At 44.3% G+C, this 21,092-nt stretch overlaps 1 protein-coding gene across 1 annotated transcript in view; it reads right to left on the bottom strand.

Annotated features, from left to right (window-relative positions):
* PTPRM (protein tyrosine phosphatase receptor type M) overlaps positions 1–21,092 on the bottom strand; it is a 570,916-nt gene that overhangs the window by 212,713 nt on the left and 337,111 nt on the right. The gene's annotated exons all lie outside the window — the stretch shown is intronic.

The raw sequence follows: 21,092 nt of genomic DNA, 5'->3' as shown, positions 1-21,092 counted from the left end.
GTGTCCACTATCACATGCACCCCCGGTGATTTTGAGGCAGAGGGTCCTCGGACTAAACACTGAGGAACACAGTCATGTGTCTGGGAACAGCTCCAACCTGCCCAACACTGAACCCCCCAGTGCCCTGAAGACCAGCTACAACTGGCTATGAACTGCAGCAAGCCCAGGAGACGGGCTGGGATGGTGACCACCCTGCATGTGCTGTAGGGATGGAGTAATCCAGAAAGTGAGGAAGGGTCAAACTCAAAACGTTACATAGGAATAGTCAGGTTTATCTGCACCACTTGCCATCCATCATATAAATCTGGGGGACGCTGAGGGCAAATGTCTGAAATGTACCTGTCAGTCCTTTGTTGCTTAACTCCTGGTTCCCCTTTTGGCCAATGGAGTGATGGGCGTGTGGCTGAGGAAACAGCAAGTCCTTATTATTCTACAGGGAGAGGCTGAGGGCAAGATCAGGGGCACGGGAGAACCCAAGGAACAAGTTTCAAACTTCGTTGGTAGCCATTGTCAATAAAAAATACTACAGGAAACAGGTTTCCCTGTACATTTAAGGCTACAGATCTGCCGGACTGGAGTGAGCCTCATAGAAATGGACAAAGCAAATAAGTGGACTAGGGTTCTCTTAGAGGCTACCTGGGTATTAGTTTATCCCATTTATTTCTTTGTTGGCAAGATCAGAGCTGGTACTATTAGAATCAGACACCAGTAGTGCTAAGGAACCTTCAGGATTATCCGGCAGTTCTTTTTTTTTTTTAAGTAAAAAAAAATTATTTATTTTATTTATTTATTTTTGGCTGCTTTGGGTCTTCGCTACTGCACATGGGCTTTTTCTAGTTGCAGCGAGCTGGGCCTACTCTTCGTTGCGGTGCACGGCCTTCTCATCGTCGTGGCTTCTCTTGTTGCGGAACACGGGCTCTAGGCGCGTGGGCTTCAGTAGTTGTGGCTTGTGGGCTCTAGAACGCAGGCTCAGTAGTTGTGGCGCACGGGCTTAGCTGCTCCGTAGCATGTGGGATCTTCCTGGACCAGGGCTCAAACCCATGTCCCCTACATTGGCAGAAGGATTCTTAACCACTGAGCCACCAGGGAAGCCCCTATCTGGCAGTTCTTAAACTGACAAACAGGAGAGGCCAGGAAAGGTCCCAAGACTTGCCAAAGGTCACAGACGACTTCGTGGCCCTGCTGGGGTCACGATCCAGGCCTCCGGAGAGGGCCCGTTGCCTAGGCTTCCAAACCAGGATGCGCTTAACCTTTTTCAGGAGAACTTTAGTGTTTTTACTCCACTAGGCTTCCCTTGAATGATCTGTAAGAAGTAACTGCTATATTATACTATCAAATGGGTACAAATAAATATGTACAGAGCAGGCACTGTGGTTTTTATGGGGAACTTGACAAGGGGAGGTGTCTTTTTTCATTTAGCTTCCCACCTCTTTTCTAGGATCAGCTGCTAAGGATTGGCCCAGGACCGATGGAATTACATAAGCAACGTTTCCAACTATGTTGTCTACTCCTATCTAACAGTAGTTAGAGAAAACTGATGACTTTCAGTTTCCCATTAAAAGCTAATCCAGGTTACATAGGGTATTTGATTATCTAGACAGACAATCTCTCCACGGACATGAAGCCTTGTGGACTTGATTATTCATTTTTCAACTCACAAATTTTCCTTTAATTGGCAAGTATATTTTCATGTTTAACCCAGACCTATGCCAGACCTTTCTCACTGCCTGTGGCCCTCTGCGAGTGCTCTTATGTGCTGGTCAGGATGGGTCGTGCAGAATCAAGAAGACTTTTTAAAATAAGACAACTAGAAATATATTTTAAATGCCAACTTTAAAAATCTTAAGTAAAATATCCCGGGTGATGCTCAAAAAGTGTTTTATGTTGGAATGAGCGCTTACAGAGAAGAGGAAATATCTAACAATACCTGCCTGTCCTAAAAAGACAAGTCAAAATTTGAACTCATGAGTTGAATAATTTTTCTTTCTTTTTTGAGAAATGACCTCTTGTTCTGACCATGGTCATTAAAAAAAAAGAAGAAGAAGAAGGAAAGAAAGAAATAGTCCTAAAATGTTAGGGGAAGAGTCTAATTGTCAAGACTCTCAAAATGATGTGTAAGAATTTCATTCTGAAGAGACTGTTTTCTTGGCAAAAAATCTTTCAGTTCAGTCTTGATGTCAATTATCTGATAATATTATTGAAAATGGGAATACAGCACAAGCATATCTGGGGGAATCATAAGGCCATGCAGACGACGAACATGCAGACAACAACAACGACACAGAAGAACCTCAGCCCCTTATTGCCTACCTCCAGATATGGACCATTTTTTCTGGGCAGTCAACAGGGTCCCAAGCTAGACACAGCCTCCTGTTCTAAATGAGCACAGGACAGAGATGCAAACACAGGACTTGAAACCTGCCATGTTTTCTCCTGCCGTGGTTCTCTCTCACCAAGGCCCCAGCCTGCTTCCCCTCACAGAGGTCCGAGCTGTTTACAAAGCAACATTTCCTCGTTTCCCACAATCCCGCATCCATGGCAGACCAGTGGCGTTTGGTCCAATATCTCATTAAATCCTCCTGAAAACTAACAGTTCAATCTGTTAGAAAACTACAGTCCCTAAGCAACATAAATTACGGGCCGCGGTGGTGACACCATGTGGCCCATTTGCCACAGAGACATCTATAGCTGCAGACTTCCTGCACATTCTGGATGCAAGAAGTGTAACCTTTACTATAAGCCTCCCTCAGACAGTCAACACTGCTACTTAAAAGAAAAAAGTTTTTAGCAAGAAAAGTTTACTTAAGTCTACAATGCATGATTTTTGTGCTTTGCATTAATTATCCAGGCATTTAATTTTAACGTAGCATCTTTTCTTGGGAGTATGAGTTTCTTGCCACTCTTGTAGCCTGGGGATCTTCTGAGCCTCTTTTCCCCCTCAGCAAACAGACTGAAGAATATTCATAAGACACCCTGTCGGAAGGCCCTGCTCAATAGAAAATGTAGAGCTAATTTATTTTTGCTGCAGGACATCTGCAAATTATGCAACTCAGAAGTAAATAGGGATGAACGGTTTCATTCTGGACCGTTTTGACAATCGGTGGTCACTCCACACCACCTTTAAATGTACTTGTCACTTCACAAGCAGCAGAAGCCTGGACCTCTGTGTTGGCCACCAGGAGGGAGGGAAAGAAAAGACCTTCTGCTCCAGTGACTGTAATGTTGCCTGGACTGGTCCAGAGATTGATCCTTCAGGAATCTTCCTGTGTTTTGCTCCTTTAATGAGTTTCTCCCCTTAGCCAAGGCCATGAGTCTAAACTTTTATTTCTAATAACAAACAGAAAGGTAGGCAAATCTTTGAATATTACTTTTAAAGGCCCTAAATAAAGTAGCTATAGGCCTAAGACTGCCCATATATAATTTTGAGAGCTTTTTTTTTCTTGAGTGAATTTAATGCTAAATGTTTGTTGCAAACAAAAAACAGTAAAATGAAGCTTTAATAACAACAAGTGCTCAGCTCATGTAAAAATTTACTGCTTGGTAGTTTGAGGGAGCAAAGACTGTGATGACTGTAATCGTGTAGCTGGCACGGTGATCAATCACATCCGGCCTGTTCCGGGCCGGGCACTTTGTCCCCACGTTTGGGGCCTGTCACAGATTAAGACTTCTTGCTTAGTGGAGCTCACCTAGCTGCACTAGAAAAATACAGACGTTCTCAAATTAATCGCTTGGCCCTTGCATTGTCAGTGACACGTCCCGAAATCAGCTCGGCTGACATCACCCAGCTAAGCAGAGTCACCGGAAAAGTCGCATTAAAGCCAATCTGTGCAGAAGTTGCACATTGGGCTTCACAGCTGCGGGTCCCCTCCTCCACCCCCCAACTCCACCACCAAAGCATTCAGCTTATCTGGGCTTCGGTCTGTTTCATCTATAAAATGAGAGGTTAGGAAGAGATGAACTCCAAGGCTCCTTGCAGCTCTTGAAATTCTATGCATCATTTAGTTTGAACAATCTCGTGCATTAAACGCATTCCAAATGATAGAAGTGGAAAGTGAATCCTTGCATACTAAATCATGTTTTCAAATTACTTACACAGTTGTGTCAGGAATAAGTACTTACAGAAAACAAAAATGTACCCAGCATTAAAAGGAAAATCACATTTCAGGGAATTAGCATCCATTCAGCCTATATGAATATATACGCTTTGCAGAAAAAAAAAAAATTTGTAATCAGTCCCTGTGATTCCTCTAGACTGAATAAAAGTACACACATACACCACACTGAATTCCTGCCTTGGGCGAGATTCTTACCAATCCTGTGAATTGGAAGAATCTCACGATGGCTATCAATGAGTGAGGTACGCTTTTTTTCTCCTTTGTCATTGAGAATGTTGTTTCTGTGTCTAAAGCACTGCTATCTGGAAAAGTTGCATGGAGGACGCTTTATGAAGTGTTCAGAGAATGCACTAAGCAGTGGGGAGGGGTAGTTTTAAAGAAATCCATTTAAATCTATGACTTTCCCTCTTCCCTCATGCCCCTGAAAAACAAACAAAAAGTTTTTGTCTCATTAATTTGATAAGCAATACTTGTCAACAATACTTGTGAATACTTCGTCAACATGGTATTTTTGGAGGCGTGGCTTTGGGGGCGGCCATTGCTAACGTGTATCTGTCATACACTGCAATAGGCCTTTCTCAGCTAACTTTTCTGGGGGAAGGAAAAGAAAATAATGAACACAGAAAGGTAGGGGAGGATAGGACTCTTGACCATGGTCTTGCGTTTCTCACTGTGATGTGTCGTCGACCTTTATCCTTTTCGGTCTGCATTTTCCTTCCACACACTCACAATATTTCTTTAAGGAAGCTTGCTCTAAGGGTGTTGATAGGATGTTTATAGAGAAGTTTAATTCCAAAGTCAAACAGGAACGCGATGTGTTTTATTTAACTTCTTCCACTGAGTCCGGCAGGGCTAACTTGTGTGATACTAGATGAATCTGGATCACGGGTGAACAAAGGTTCCTGTTTACTACCTACCAATGGCGACAGGGCGTCTGTGCTATCGTGAGGTCAGGCACACAACTGGAAGGTCCTACTGAGGGGAATTCCAAAGCAATGAAATTTGTTATTATGTAGATTTGCACTGGTTAAATCCTGTTCCATGCAAGTTAGTAAGAGAGGGGTGAACGGTCCATAAGTCAGCTTTGTTTCACAGAATTCAGCCCTCTTCCCCTGTGTAAACAATGTGTGATTATCCATTGTTTTATCTGACTCTTTTCTCTCCTCCATTAACACAAATAATTGGGTGCTGATTCTTATACAGGGAACTTGAGAAAATAGTTTTTTAAGAAAAATGAATATGGAACTAACTTATTTTTCTCACTAATATAGAAGAAACAATCTGCAAATTACCAAATTTAGCAAATCTGTTAGCGAGAGGGAGGAAAAAAAATTAAAACCAAGAATACCGCAAGCACTAACTGTAGCTTAAGCGTTGATTTTTGCTAAGTTTAATTTAAGGTATTTACGATGCTACTTCAAAGCATATTTTGTAAGAATTACAAAAGATAAAGACCTTGCCATAAGCTTCCTATTACTTCAGTTTGGCTATAAAGTGGTCTGGGGCTGCCAGATTTAACGTGAAAACCAAACAGTTTGGCATCGAAATCAGATTAGACGTGATCAAAAATGAAAATATGTCCTGGTTAAATTCATTTAAAATATGTAATAGCTCTCAGGAAATACCTTTCAGATTAAAATTAATACTGTAAAATAATGTTGAAATAGATATAGACGTCAGTAAATGCTTTTAGCTGAGTGCTAGAAACATCCTCAGGGCTGTCCAGAGCTGGGAGGCTGGATGGCTCTCTGCCTAGCAGAAGAGAATACGAGTGGGAACTACAACTGGGAATAAGAAAGCAAGCAAGCGTGGAAAGCTGGTATGAAAATCATTTTAGAGCCCCGATGCCAGCCAAAATGGTAAGATGTTAAAGTCTCACCATCCCATCTCCCTACATCATTGGAAGGTAATATTTGTCTCAGCATCTGATGCTACGCTATGTCAGCAGAGACCAAAAAATAAGAGCTGCTCTATCACATTCATCTTACCCAACTTTCCACATAAGGACCACAGGCCACTCCTGCCTGTTTCTGAAGGGAGGATTCACAAGCCCACTTGGAGAGCCTATACCTGGCTGGTTAAGGTTCACACCTCACGCTGCATGGAATTTCTTCACTCAGGACACTAGACTCCTTGCCTTTGAACTCAAGACGCCTCCATGAGCACCAGCCAGTGACTCATCCTCAGGAGAGGCCTGGCAGTGCTGAAACGCAGGGCTGGATCCTGTTCCCCCACAGCCCGGCGGCCTTGCGGCTCCTCTGAGGATCTAACAAGTGAGGATATGAGAAACGAGAACACAGCTGGAGTGTCAAGGTCCAGTCTTTCCTGTGGGTTGGAAACAGGATCTAAATGATGGACTTCGGCATTGGAAATGTGAGCCCAGCTGATGAGGGCAGCGCCGAGGAGCTGGGCCTGGCCCTCAGGGTGATGCACACACACGGCAACGACAGGCTTCGTGTGGACTCATGGGCCGAATGCTACATGTGCCAGAAGTGGGGGCAGTGGCAGGATTCCCAAGCCAAGTATTCGCTGCATTTGGGTGATGGAGCTGCAGAACCAACGTGGAGTTTTACAGTGTGTGGACCGTGATACTTGAACATTATTTAGGCATGAACGTGGCCATTTTTTGTGGCCTATTTCAAGCCTACTGAGATGCTTGGTTTGTCAAAGGCTTTGAAAAGAGCCTGAGTCACCCAGGTCCCCCCTCTGTTTTCTGAGCGTAAGCGGCAGAGCTGGGTTCCAGGGGCAGCTCCGAGCCTGTCCACCTGGCCCTGCAGGGCTCCTCTCTCACACGGGGCACAATTTTCTTCTCTCACCAAATGACTGGGATGAGAAATATGGGAATGCTGGTTACAATACAGGTCATGGGACTTTCCTGTGGCTTCTTTTCCATGGGTAGGTATTGTGTCCGTCTTTTTTCTATGTCTGTTTCATTTCAACTAAAGAGCCAGAATGGCTCAGAATGGAGCTCTGGAGACAGGTGGCGTGGCTTTACCTCTGCTTCTGTCGCTTACGGTCTGTGGGACTTTAAACAATTTACTTGTCTCTGTGTTGCTGCAAGGCCTAACTGTGATAACACTCATAAAAACTTGTAATGGTGCCTAGTCTGAAGCAGATGCTGAATTTTTATTGGCTATCAACATCATCATCACTATTAAATAAGTAACAACTAACACAGATGGAATGACTATTGAGAAAAGCCAACTCATGTTCACTTGTGGATGTTTAGTAATTCAGATTTCTCCAGGTAAATCTTGCTTGTATCCTTTTTTTTTTTTTGCGGTACGTGGGCCTCTCACTGTTGTGGCCTCTCCCGTTGCGGAGCACAGGCTCCGGACGCGCAGGCTCAGCGGCCATGGGTCACGGGCCCAGCTGCTCCGCGGCACGTGGGATCTTCCTGGACCGGGGCACGAACCCGTGTCCCCTGCATCGGCAGGCGGACTCCCATCCACTGCGCCACCAGGGAAGCCCCTTGTATCCTTTTTTTGGTCATTATCATCTCACTGGGTCAATAAACTTGTTTGGAGGAAGGATGGGCCCTGTAAGAGGTCTCCTACAGATGACATACATAATATATACAAAAATGTGGTGCCTCAAGGTAGGGTAGTCACACAGAATTCCATTCTGGGGGTACCGTTGTCTTCACGTGACTCCAGTCACAAAAAGGAGGTTGCAGTTCAGGGACAGGGTTTTGCAGGAAGAGGAGCGCAAGAACAGGACTTGTTCCTTGCCTGGTCATGACCTGAAGCAGGTAGTCTGGAGTCAGCTACGCCTCTGTGAGGAGCCGGCAGGGGGCAGGGGGCCACGCGGTGGGAAGAGTGCCCAGGGGTCATGTTGGCAGGACCTGCTGTCTATTCACTCACTCAGCGATCCTGCCCTCAGAGGGCTTCCAATCAACTCAGAGACAGCAAGTCTGCTTAGAAACAGGAAACCAGAGACCGACTCAGGACCCACCCATGGAATGAGAGGAGCCCCAGCCCTACATTCTAGGCAGCACGTACGGGATTTATTTTCTCTTTGTTTTCTGCTTTTTAATCAAAGCCGTAAGGCTGAAAGTGCACGAATTCTGAGGCCTGCACTAGGGAGCGATGTGGATTGGATCTGAAGTGCTGTGAGCTTCTAGAATGCTAGACACACTCATATTCTGTTTGTAGGTGATCTGTGCAGTCGCTGTTACTAGTAAAGAAAATAAAAAACTGACAGCTGTTGAGAGCCTCCACCAGCACTACCCACATTCCACTCTCCGGTGGCTTAAAATAAGGCTCAGGGCACATTGTTTTCTTCACTTATGACTGAAATACCCTGTGCCTCCCCAGGAACCTGGGCACATGTGTTCCCGCTGGTTCCAGGTTGATGGCCGTCCTGCTTGGCTTTGGGGGGTATTAAGGTGACAATTCAGGAGGTGCTTTTCGGAGGCAATTTGGCTTCCTTGCTTTCACCGTTGTCAGTAACGATGCAGGAATACTCCGGGCTGCGTGCTCTGAATGTGGCTGGATGTCTTTCTGGGGCTTTCCTAACCCCAGGTAAACACGCACAATTGCATCAGTTTTCTCCAGCTGTGAGCTCCGCAAAGCAACCCTCCCAGCAGCCCAGGCCTGAGAGTTCAAAAGGCAGACGCTCCATCATACACCTGGCCCCCCGTACCAAGGCTGGCCTGATGCTCTGGGGCTGACTGCTGGTTAGAATGGTGAGGGCAGTACTTCAAAACCTGTCTAAACATCCTTTGTCTACCAATATTAAACCATTAAAAAAATTGTGGTGAAATCTACATAACACAGAATTTCCTAACAACCATTTTTAAGTGTAGAGCTCAGTGGCATTAAGTATGATGAAATAAAATTTATATTTTAAGGCAAGACAAGAAAAAAATTAAACATAAAATTCTCTCTCTGTGTTTGTTTGCGCCTTCTCCCTCCCTAATGTGCAACGTGCATCTCTCATACACATTAATCAGAGCTCCTCAAAGATGGGAAGACCTGCTCAACAGTAAATATCAATTTTTTTTTCTTTCTTCTCACGGTAGCAAATGTAACTTAAAAGCATTGTGTGCTTTCCCAGCTCCGTAGGGGGTCATGGCGACTTGCTGCTCGCTTTGCCCGTGCCTACTTGGACTACGTATCCTTGGTGAACTTTATGTAATATATCAGGATGTCACTTTGATGGACAATCCTTTGTCTCAAAAACGTATATGTCTGCGCCTTTGACTTCTAACAGGTGGAACAGCTCTCAGAGCTTTCTGAGAATCTGCTTCCCAGGTTATAATCCTCAGTTTGGCTCGAATAAAATTCCCTTTTTTCTTCTTAACTTGATAAGTTTTCATCAACAAGTACATTCACATTGTGGGCACCCATCACCACCATCCATTTCTAGAACTTTTTCATCTTCCTAAACTGAAACGCTGGCACCCATTACACACTATCCTCATTCTTTCCTCTCCCCAGCTCCTGCTCACCATTAGTTTACTTGTGTATCTATGAATTCGACGACCCTAGGTACCTCACAGAGGTAGAATCATACAATACTTGTGATTTTCTGTCTGGCTTAGTTCACTTGGCATAATGGCCTCAAGGTTTATCCGTGCTGTAGCAGGTGCCAGACGGTCCTTCCTCTTTTAAGGCCGAATACTATTCCATTGTATGGACACACCAGATTTTGTTTGTCCATTCATCTGTTGATGGACATTTGGATTGTTTCCACCTTTTGGTTATTGTGACTAATGCTGCTATGAATGAGGGTGTATAAACATCTGTTCAAGTCCCTGCTTTCAATTCTTTGTGGTATATACGTAGAAAGACATTTTTGTCAATAAAAACAGTAAGGCTGCATCTCTGGGTCCCGGTTCAGTATGCTTCTCCTTTCATGCATATTTAAAAAGGGATTGCATGTGGCCAGAGAAATAAATTTCACAAGCTGTGTTTTGCCAAATCACGAAATTAACTTGGGAGAGACTTGTGGGCTAATCCATTCTCTTCCAGGGAGTCCCTCAAGCTGTCATAATCAACAATAATTTAGAATCCAAAAATCTACTTTAATTTGTCTTTCTATAACCAACTTAGTTTCTCTCTTAGCTTATGGATCTCTCATTATGGCTATTTCCTTTTCCTTAGCTTAACAAGATTTGTTATTTGTTCAGAGCTCCAGCTTAATTGTTGCAGGTTCTTCACATACTATCATTAAAATTAGCAGTGTCACAGTGAAAGGGGAATGATTGCTGAGTGCCCTGAGTTTAAACTAAAAAACGCTGAGGCTAATGCACTAGTCAGGATAGTAATTAAAAGATATTTTAAGAATCCAAAATTTTATAAGTCATAGAACACGTGGTATTAAAATAATTGTCGGTGATGCCCTCTGATGCTCTGTGTTAGGAAAAGAACCTGAACAGCAGTGAAGAGTGTTGCGCTGTACGTCATCAGGTCTATAATTCTGACCTTTGAAACTGTGAACTTGTTAACAAAGCTCATTAATCAACCACATTCTTCCTAGAGTCGGTTTCTCTGTTCATATAGTGAATCGTCGTTCTAACTCTGCGACTTACAACTTCAGTTAAATTTTGTTGTCGTTGTTGTTCTTTATATCAGTGTAGATCACAAAAGTAAAAATGTATGCAGAATGAGAATGAACCATTTATTTATGTTGCTTTCCTTCGTTAAAATACCGTCAGCAGCTCTGTGCTTGGAAGGCTTCCCTGGAGACTTATCACTACCAACCTGGGTATCAGCCGTGGATGGCAGGGGCTCAGGATGGGGTGACAGACAGAGCCTGGACCTCACGCTGACACAATGATGGGCATGTCACCACGTGAGGGGCGTTCAATAAACCAGACTTGATCTAGAGTTACACAAGGTTTACAGAATCAGGCTGGCACCCCAAAGTTCCAGGTTAAAAAAATAGCCATTTTAGAACTTAGGGAGGAGTTTCTGGGTGAGTCAGAGGCTGTCTAGAGATCCAAATGGATGGGCCATTTAAGTCCAGGCACCAGCACAGCAATTAGGGCAGTAGGAAATTAAATTGCTCTGGAAGTGAAGGCCGTAGAGCTCAGGCATTGAGCACTTTCCTGCCAGGGAATGCAAGTGGGTGTTCCTGGCCCCAGAGCGAGTGTGGCACAGCCGTGGAGTGGCTCTGAGGCTCCTGGGGGCTCCTTGGAAAGTGCTAGATGCCCGCTGAGCAGAGGGGGCGGGGCTGCAGGGTCCGGTCTCTGGATGTGCTGTGAAGGCTCCAGGATTCGCTGCAGCCGAAGGCAGCAGAAGAGTCTCATCACTGCAGTCTGATGTCAAGACCAAGTGGGGTCTTGGATTGGACACTGGCACAGCTCCAAAACTTCAGGGCACCAGAGATTATTTAAATTTGGATTCTCCTTCTTAAAGACAGGCTGTAAAGATGTATGTGTATTGGGGTGGGAGGTAAAGGGTATACAGGGAAATACACTACCGTTTTATTCTCAGATGATGGCAGATACATAAGTCCTACTGCTTCTCAAACTCAGCATAACAAAATCAACAGCCGTGGTGCTAGCAGGGAGCCTGTTCTCACAGGATCCCCAGGTTTTCTGGCTCTCTTACCTCGGCTGGGCTATGCAGCGGGAGAACCCATAGCCCCCCGGGCTCTGACTTGGTCAGCTGGGCACAGTCCATCAGGAGGCCGCCTTAGGAAGGAGGGCCTGGTTTCCCTCCCGAGACCCCATCCACCATGATAAGCATGGTCAAGGGTGAAACCGAACAGGACCCTGGGCACAAAAGCCTTTCTGTGTCCCCTATTTCTTGATTATAGGAAATAGGCTTTATTCAGCCCCCATGACCTTCCTTGAGTTCCAAGGGGCAGTTCAAACAGCTGCTAATCAGGGAAGGGAGGGGATGCAGCGACAAGGGAGGAGCAGTCAGGAAACAATAGTGCAGCCTTGGGGCAGGGTCCTGGTTCCAGCAAGGGAAACACAACATCTCTGAGCTCTTTTGCAGATACTGAAACCCCCACCAGGTGGGAGAAGTTAACGGTGTACTATCCACAAGCACTAGACCCCAGACGGGTTGGAACCAGAAGGTTGATGATGCTGACTCCTATCTCCCCACTAACCAATCTGGAGCATGTCCACGAGCTGACCATGCCCTCTTCGAACCACTACTATAAAACTCCTCACTACCCCCTCCAAGCTGGGACACACAGTTCTGAGGGTACTAGCCTGCTGTGGCCCCCTTTGCCTGGCAAAGCAATAAAGCTTTTCTTTTCTACTTCAACCAAAACTCTGTCTCCAAGATTTAATTCGGTGTTGGGTACAGAGGCCGGATTCAACCTCAGGGGCAGCCTAGGGCTCTCTCATGCTAGGGAAACTGTTTCAAAAGACCAGGAAGATGATTAGAATAGAAATAGAATTTTAAATTTAATGTTAATTTTCTGAGTGAAAGCGCTCTAACAGATGTTACGATCTGAGGCTCCTCTAGATTCCAAAGTTTCCCGACCTGGATTACAGAGCGATAAAGAAGTCAACAGTGATTCTGAGCACGGAAAGATGGGATGGGCTCTTGTCATAAACCGGAGGCACACTATCCAAACCACCTGTCGGCATCACGGACAACATAAACAAAGCTTAAATTTCATGTATTTCCAAGTAGGAACCATTTATTCATCGGTTTGAGGGCATCTCAGGTACTGAAGACGTGGGCAAGGGAAGAGTCTATTGTCTTTTTCTGGCATAACATCATCTATAGCCAGAAACATGTAAGGGAATTTTAAAATGGGGTTATTTTCATGTCTCCTGCTTGGTTTATCTTAAAATGAATTAGGAATCACCAGCTGGCAACTGGATGCCCATTTTATCTGGCCAACAAAGCATTAAAAAATGGTTAGTTGCCAGTGTTAAAAAAATTTAGAATACTTAACAAAAGAAATCAAGATTTCTCACTTTCCCAGGGGTGGGAGGGGACAGTAATATCTGTGACATAGTGGCACACCTAATGGGCCTGAGTATCCCAACCTTCTCCAGACACGCTCTTCACCAGGCCCCCCCGAGTCAGCCCTCCTGGGCCTCCTTGTAGGCAGTTCTGATGGAGACCTTAATCTAGACCTCCTGTGACTTTAAGACCAGAACCCTGAGTCAATCCTACCTGGATAAATTATAAAAGAAAAACCTTGACAATTGTAACTATGAAACTATACAGCTGACAGATGTATACAATTAAGCCATTCTCCATGCAGACACCCTCATGCATGTCCAGTGTCCCCTAAGGGGACGATACCACTCCCAGATGACAGCCACCGAGTGAAGAATTTCAGTTAATGCTATGTCCCACTTTGTTCCCACCATCTTAATGTATTTCTGGGATTTTCCTCCTTCCCTTTTAAGTAAAGGTAAGAACCATTCCCAGGAATTAGGCAGTAATTTGCTTTGTGGAGAGGCCAATTCTTCCACAACTGACTTCTGACTCCAAACCCACAACCCAGGCTTTTAGATAAATCAGGGAAAAGGATTAAGGACATTTTGATAGCTCCGGATAACTCCACACCTACATTAAGCTGTTCAGGAAATGGCTTTTCCGTGATTTTGTTTCTATTAATGTTTTCCTTCTGACAGAAGGCCAGTGAGCCAATGTTTACCATAAATTCTCATCAAGCACACTTGGAGGAACAATGCTGTGCAAGGATGCAGTGGGAGCGCTGTTAGCAGCTGAAGGGCTGGAGATGAGAAGACCCACATGAATCACCAAGATGTAAGTCTGAGCACTTGCATTGTGAACCCACTGAAATGAAGACCTGAAAAACTGGATATTTTAATTTATTTAGGGCAGATGCTCATTGTATAGAGAAAACTTCATCCTGAGGCTCTTATTCTTTTTTTGAATAGAATAATTTCTATCTCGATTGATGTTGCTTGTGAAAAATATGCAAGGCAGTACACTATTATAAAAAATGTTTCAAAGGTGGTTTGGAAATAAGTGATAATTTAAGTAAATGACAGATATGAGCCCATTTTTCTTTTAATGAAGCCAGATCTGAATTTAAATATATTCCTATTCATTTAAATGATTTTAATATATCAAATAAAAAACTTAAATAATTGTTATTCAGACCTTTAAAAATCATACTATTCAAAAGAGGGAATCTGTCCACCAGAAAACCTACAGTACAGAAAAATTAATAAAGCATCTTATATTATAAAACTTATATATCCCTAATAATAAAAAGCCACAGCGATTCAAAGTCCAGGGTAGTACTGAAGGGCTTGCATGAAAGGAGTGCTTTTTGTCTTTAAATACTAAATATACTCCATGTCTACTAGGCGCAAAGACTGTGCTGGGGTGTCAGAGATAATTCGAAAGGATCACATCACAGCCTGTAACATGTTAGAATCTAACAGAAGAGGCAGATGGTACCCGAATAATTCAGGAGGCTGGATGCATGGAAGGTGCAGCCTGAGCGCTGTGATGAGGTGAGTCAGGGAAGAAACACATCCCAGGTCCACCCTGGAATTCTGCTATCGGGTTACTGGTGCTCCTCGGTTTTCATGCTCTGGGTGTTTCCTACCCTACAAACTAGAACGTGAGGTCATGTCAACATGAATGAGACAGACACCCTCTACAACATGAAGAGCCTGCCTGGGACAGAGCTGGGGACATCAGCACAGCATCTGGGGACAGCAACCACGGAGAACCATCAATCTCAGTGGTAGATATGTAACCCCCTCTGAGCCCCTTATAGGTACCGTTAGACTTGAACTTCAGAGGGATGATACAGTGAAAGAACACGTTTTAATAAGCTGTGCTAACGGATACAGGATACAAACGAGCTGTACTGGAAAGTTACAGGTCATTCCAATAGGAATCAGGAGGACAGCTGTGCCCTGAGATGGCTGGAGAGAGCCCAGCTCAGTGTGTGCAGCCTCAGGTCTGGTCACATGGCAAGAGGGTCCACACCTCTTGAGAGGTGCTAGAGCAGGCTCGGGGAGTCCCTATAGATGCAGGATGCTCTTCAGGACCTGGGAAAGACTGATGCTGCCCTCTGTTCTGACCCGGGAGGCAGACCACCGGCCCCAGCCCGGGCCTGGGTCTGACAGGTTCGGGTACCGAAAGAATCTGCACTGAGTGCCAAGGCCATGCTTACTCAGATGAACTTGGGGCTTAGCAGGAAGTCTGCGAGGGAGGTGGTATCGGTGCCCCAGCACTTGGCTTCCTTCTGCGTAGGGAGTAAAACCCTCAGATGGAGCAGGGGCCTCTGCACAAGGAACACCGCTGGGCCAGTTTGGCCCAAGAGCGCTTCCTTCGCGCTTTCAGCTCTAGCATGTCTGCCCAGGCCTGGCTTCAGGCTGCGGGGACTGTGAGTTGTCCTCCTCCGGGCGGCTGTGCTCCCAGCCACCTTCACAACTAAGACCCATGCTCTCCACGTGGACTCCGCACGGAGAGGCGGACCCCCTCCAAAGGAGAATCAGCTCCCGGTCCCGGCTGGCCTCTGAGGGCGGAAACAAAGCCTTTAAGGTGGGCAATGGACCTGAGACTAGCCTCAGCTACAGCTCCCAGGCAAAGCAGCATAGCATGTGTACTGATAGCTAATATTCATTGGGGCCAGCACTGTAATGGTCGTCACTCATTTCCTCCTCCTAACACTCACGGGAAAGTCCTATTATGATGCCTTCAGGGCATTTTACTGGGGAAGCTGGGGGACGGAAAGCCAGCCACGTGCCAGGGTCACACAGCTCAGCAGAGCCCGTGTCAGCCTCTGTCTCCAGGGGCCGCTGCCCAGTCCACAGCCCCCTGAATCTACGGCTCGTCTCTGAGGAGGAAGGAGAGAAGCTCGCTTGCTGAAGGCTTACCATAAAACTCAACCAAGTTCTCTCACTCACTAAACCAGACGAGGACACAGCATCCTCACTGCTGCGAATTATCAGAAGTAAACCACCCGCTCCAAGAATGCCATGGAACACATGTATTCGAAAGGATTTACAAAACGCTTCTGTAAAGGAGGAAGAGGAAAACGCTTTCATTTAGCTATTCTCCAACGATAGCTCAAACAGGAGATTAAAACAGGCTGGCAGTCTGAAATATCTGTAGACTTCCAGCAGGAGTAAACAGCAACAAGCCGACGACTAGTTGGTGTTTCCAGCTACTGGTTAGCAAGAGCAGCTGAGGCTTACAGAGTGAGAGGCACCTCTGAGCTTTACTGCTGTGACCAGTGGGGTGGCAACATTCAGACACTTCTGGATTGACCCCAGGCTCTGCCGCGTATACCCACGGGACCTTGAACAGCTTTCTGAACTTCTGGGCTATCATTTATCAAGCACCAGCTATGTCCATACTTGATTTCCATACTTCCCCCGCACACATTATCATCAGCATCATTATCGTCAAGTTTCACATTTGCAGACTGAGTTCAGAGAGGTTAAGCGACTTCCCTGAATCTATGCTGCCCCCAGGTAGGAGCTGGGGTGTGAACTCAGGTCTGTGAGATGCTAAAGCCTGCTGGCTGCCCTTATCATTCTCTGACCCCCTCCTCCTATAAACTAAAAAAACTGGCGCCTATATTCCCCACCTTCCTTTTAAAATCTTCTTTATAAAGAGGGACCAAAGAGCCCCGAATAGAACAGTTAAATAAACCATGAGATTGAGTCCAGAAATAGTCAGAATGTGGCAGCTATTAGAGTAACCGTATGAAGTCCAGGTTAGAAGAGCCCTTAAATAGGTCAATTTAATTTACCGCTGAACAAGGAGCCCACTCAGTTATCACCTAGGAAACTGAAGGACACTAGCTGATTGATTGATTAGGAGGGCATTTCCGGACCTACTTGTGAACACATGTATCCTGTTTCACATATGCCAAAAGCATGTGCTCGAGTAGAAAAGTCTCAGCAACTGAGTGTTATTTACACAGCTACATATCAAGTACACATATTCTAAATAACCAAAAAGACATGTCTAGACGTGACTTTCTCAATGCACTTTCAGAAAATGTGATTTTGAAGTAGGACTTCGAATAAAGCATCCAGACTTAAGGCATTTTTCACATGTAACTCACACTTAACTGCAGTGGAAAAAATTTTCCCATGTCAAGTGTCAACAGCTCTAGTGGGGGAACTATAGTTAATGTCGACTTACCTCCACTCACATGCTGTAGGCGTCTCTTTGAAAAGAGGGCTTTCATCAGACTTTTTCCCTTATCTTTTCTGTTTCATGTTTCCAGATACTCTTCCTATGTTATTGAACTTTTTTATCTTGGTAGTTCCAGTGTTTTTAAAATATAACAGAAAGGTGCTAAATATTTAATGATATAGGCTGCTTTTGCAAAATGTACATCTGTTAAAATGCTTTATGGGAAGGAGATAGAGGTATGGTGCTGGAGGATGAAAGTAGTCACATTTACCTATAACAGGTGTTCATGAAGTAGAGTAACTAACATTTGCTATTTTCAGCAAGAATGTGTTTCTCTTTAATGATTTCCATTTAGTCACAACTTCTGTAATTTCTATTTACCACAATGACCGAGACAGAAGTATTACTGTAATTGATACAAATGTTCTCAAATTTCTAAAAGATCTATAGCAATTTTAGAAACAATAGTAAATATAATTAATCAGGGTAAAATAGATGGCGCTGGTATACTAAATTCTGTCAAACATGTTATTGAGATAAATTATTCCTTACGAAAAATGTTGAAAATGCAGGCATTTTCATTTATACAAATAAATTTAATTATACAGGGATGAAAATGATAAAAACTAAGTATCTGCTACTCAACTTATTTTATATTAATTTTGAGAGTGTGTTGTCATGTAACTGCATGAAACTTATTTCATAGCTATTCATCTCAACACCCTTTCTTAACATCTGCTGCGTCAAAACACTGCACCCTCAGAAGAACACATACTTCTGGGAAGGGGAAAGTAATAAGAAATTGCTTTCTTAAAGAATAAGATAAAAATACACGGAAAGGTTTTGTAAAAGGTTTTAAGGAAAAGCAGGTCTTGTATTGTATTAGTCTAGGCAAGGCTTGAATGTATTAATATTCACAAACAGGTAACAACTAGTCTAATTTGTGATAGGTTTGTAAAACATTATAGCCAAATAAGACTGAAGGTCATCTCAGTTTTCAGTCATTATGGCCTAGGTGTGAAAGGATTCCATGAGTTAGTATGAGTTGAACAGATTTTACAGGTTCTATTCCAGCAACTAATTTTTAGAGAAGGCTGAGCCTTCAGACGCCCACATGATTTTAGTTAAGCTAATAACTGGCAATGTCCCCCAGTGAAATTTGCTGTCCCTCCTCCAAAGAGCTCAGGCCCACGTGGCCTGGCATGCTGACCCACCCAGACGGTCACTACTGACTTTTCCCCAGCAAGACAGACTTCCAATTGTATTTCCAGAAGTACTGGTGCATTTGCTTCACCCACACTTTCTCTTGGGCCCAGGATGTCCTTATGACCCATGGCATGTGCTCGCATTGGCGACCCAGAGTCTGGCCCGGGTAGGAGTGGGCCTGCAAGTTTGATTAGCACAGGCTCGAACAAGCAAACACGACTAGCACTACACTGAAAGCCAGCTCTTTCCTGCCCACCCTCCTTCTCTCATTGCATCTCCCCACTACTCGCCTTTTAACTGAGTGCCTCCTGTGTGACAACGGGAAACGCGTGGCTAAAAGATGAACCCCTCACCGGCCAACACACGGAGACCTGAATCTGCTGCACAAAGCAAGCTTTGGAGAAGCAACTGTGTATGTTTACAGCGTGAGATAGAGTAAGGAGCCCCCACCGCACTTGCAGGACAGCAACTGCATAGTCGTGTCACCATTGGCTGCCGCGTAACAGAAAACCGGAGAGTTTGGGGGGGACTTCAGAGATCGGGGAGTGCAATTTGCTCAACTTAAAGATGAAGGAACTAAGGCCCAGAGGAAGTCAGAATCACAAAATTAGTTAAAACACAGGTCTAGGAATTCCAAATCTAAACTCCCTGTTGCTAACCAAACAGTGTAGCTTGTTATGTATCAATAACTCTCCAGCCACTTATTCATGATTACTATCATATTTTAACGGTTCTGTTTAAAAATACAACTTTTAAAATTTAGACTCAAATTTTGGGAGAAAACCCTGAACAATTAGAAGGTTTTGGAATTTCTATTAAATAGGACAGTTTGGACCACGTGACTGTTCAGGTCAAAATCTTACAAGTTTTGTACTTAGAGGCATAGTATATTGGCAAATTTGCCTTACAAGGGAGCATATTCTATATTTCAGGAAAAGCAAATACACAAGTGGCACATGCTGTGAAAATAACCCTTTTAAGGTTATTATCTAGTAAATAATCATGTAAATTTGATATGAGTTTTTGGAATTTAGTCTAAAGTTGTATCAAGGCCATATGTTACCATGGGCAGTTTCTTCAAATGCATAATTTATAACACAACCTCCATGACTGCCTGAGAGTCCAAGGTGGAATAATGAATTAATCCTGCAGAAACAGAGCCTTGGAGGGTGAATTAACATTTAGCTAAGGTCACGAGGGCAACTGGATTTGTAGTTTCAGGCTATTCCTCACAGAGAACTTGCCAGATGACACAAAAATCCAACACATTCCCACAGCTAAAAATCAACTCTCCAAAATGTTTAGCTTGAATATCCAGGCGTACAAGGGCCTAGTGCTGCTTAGAATTTATACCGGATCATATTAAAAAAAAAAAAAAAGTACCAACCACTGGTACTACAGCTAAGCTTTCTACATAAACACCAAGGTGGGGAGAGAAAAAGCACATCCAGGAAAAAGTGTATGAGAGATGACGGAGAAGAAGAAGGAAGAAAAGAGACAGAGATGTGAAGGGAGAAAGAAATAAAGGGACTGACAGCTAGAGAAGCAGAGAAGGGTAAAGAAAAGAGAGCTAGAGAGATGAGAAATGAAAAAGGAGGAGGAAGCTCCCAGCTATAAGATAAACAAGTCCTGGGGATGGGACATGCAGCTCAGGGACTACAGTTAATATCACTATACTAGTAACACTATATATACACCACACTATAGCGCTGTATATTTGAACGTTGCTAAGAGAGGAGATCGTGAGAGTTCTCAACACAAGAAAAAAGATTTAAAAAATGGAGAGAAATTAAACGATGTGTGAGCAAAGAGAAAGGAAGAGAGGATGGATGACAAGTGGGAAGGAGTAGCTGAAATGATGGGGACCAATTAGTCACATATGAGCTGGGACAGAGCAGCTGTTTGTCCTAAGGCCTAACTAGACCAGTTACCAGAAAACAAAGGAAGAAGCCAGGAAAGATGTATATGTATGTATACACATTTGGATATTAACTCCCCCCTTAAATATTGCTGTGACCCAAGGGTTTACCTTCATCCCTGACCTCCTTCTGACTCGACAGTAGCTCTAAGTGCCCTTGTCCCAGCCCCAGCTTCAGCCGGACGTATGTGGATGGATGACTCTGACTGTGGAAAGTACTCTTCCTGGCCCACACCAGCATATCTGACTGCTCAGTGGTCATGTCTACTCCACGTTACAGGAAGAGTGAACTTAAAAAGTGCAGCGCTGAGCTCCCCGTCTTCACGCCCCACGTGTCCCACCTCCTACACATTCCACATCTGGGGAGTGGCGATACCCCCACCAACTGCCACGGCAGCAAGGAGGTTCTTTCTATTTTGCGCCATCTCCCTCAGATCGGCCTGGAAACGGCTACTACAACGTAGCTCCTTATGCTTCTGAAGTTGCTGGTCTTCCTAACTCCAGCCTTCTTCTCTCCTTGCTGGCCTCAACCCTAACATCAGAGTGATCTTTCTGAGAGCAAAAGCACGTCACATTACTACCTGCTTAAATGCCACCAGTGGTTTTTACGACCAGGTCCAGCTCCTTAGATGACCAGACAAGACCTCCAAGACCTGGTTTTGCCGACGCCTCTGTCGTAACCTTACTCACACTCCATCATTTTTAAAAATCTTTTCTTTAACTGGAAGTCTAGTTGATGTACAATGCTGTGCTAGTTTCAGGTGTACAGCACAGTGATTCGATTAT

Source organism: Phocoena phocoena, chromosome 13, assembly GCF_963924675.1.
Source record: "Phocoena phocoena chromosome 13, mPhoPho1.1, whole genome shotgun sequence".
NCBI classification, from domain to species: Eukaryota; Metazoa; Chordata; class Mammalia; order Artiodactyla; family Phocoenidae; genus Phocoena; species Phocoena phocoena.
This window is presented reverse-complemented; position numbering and strand designations above follow the sequence as displayed.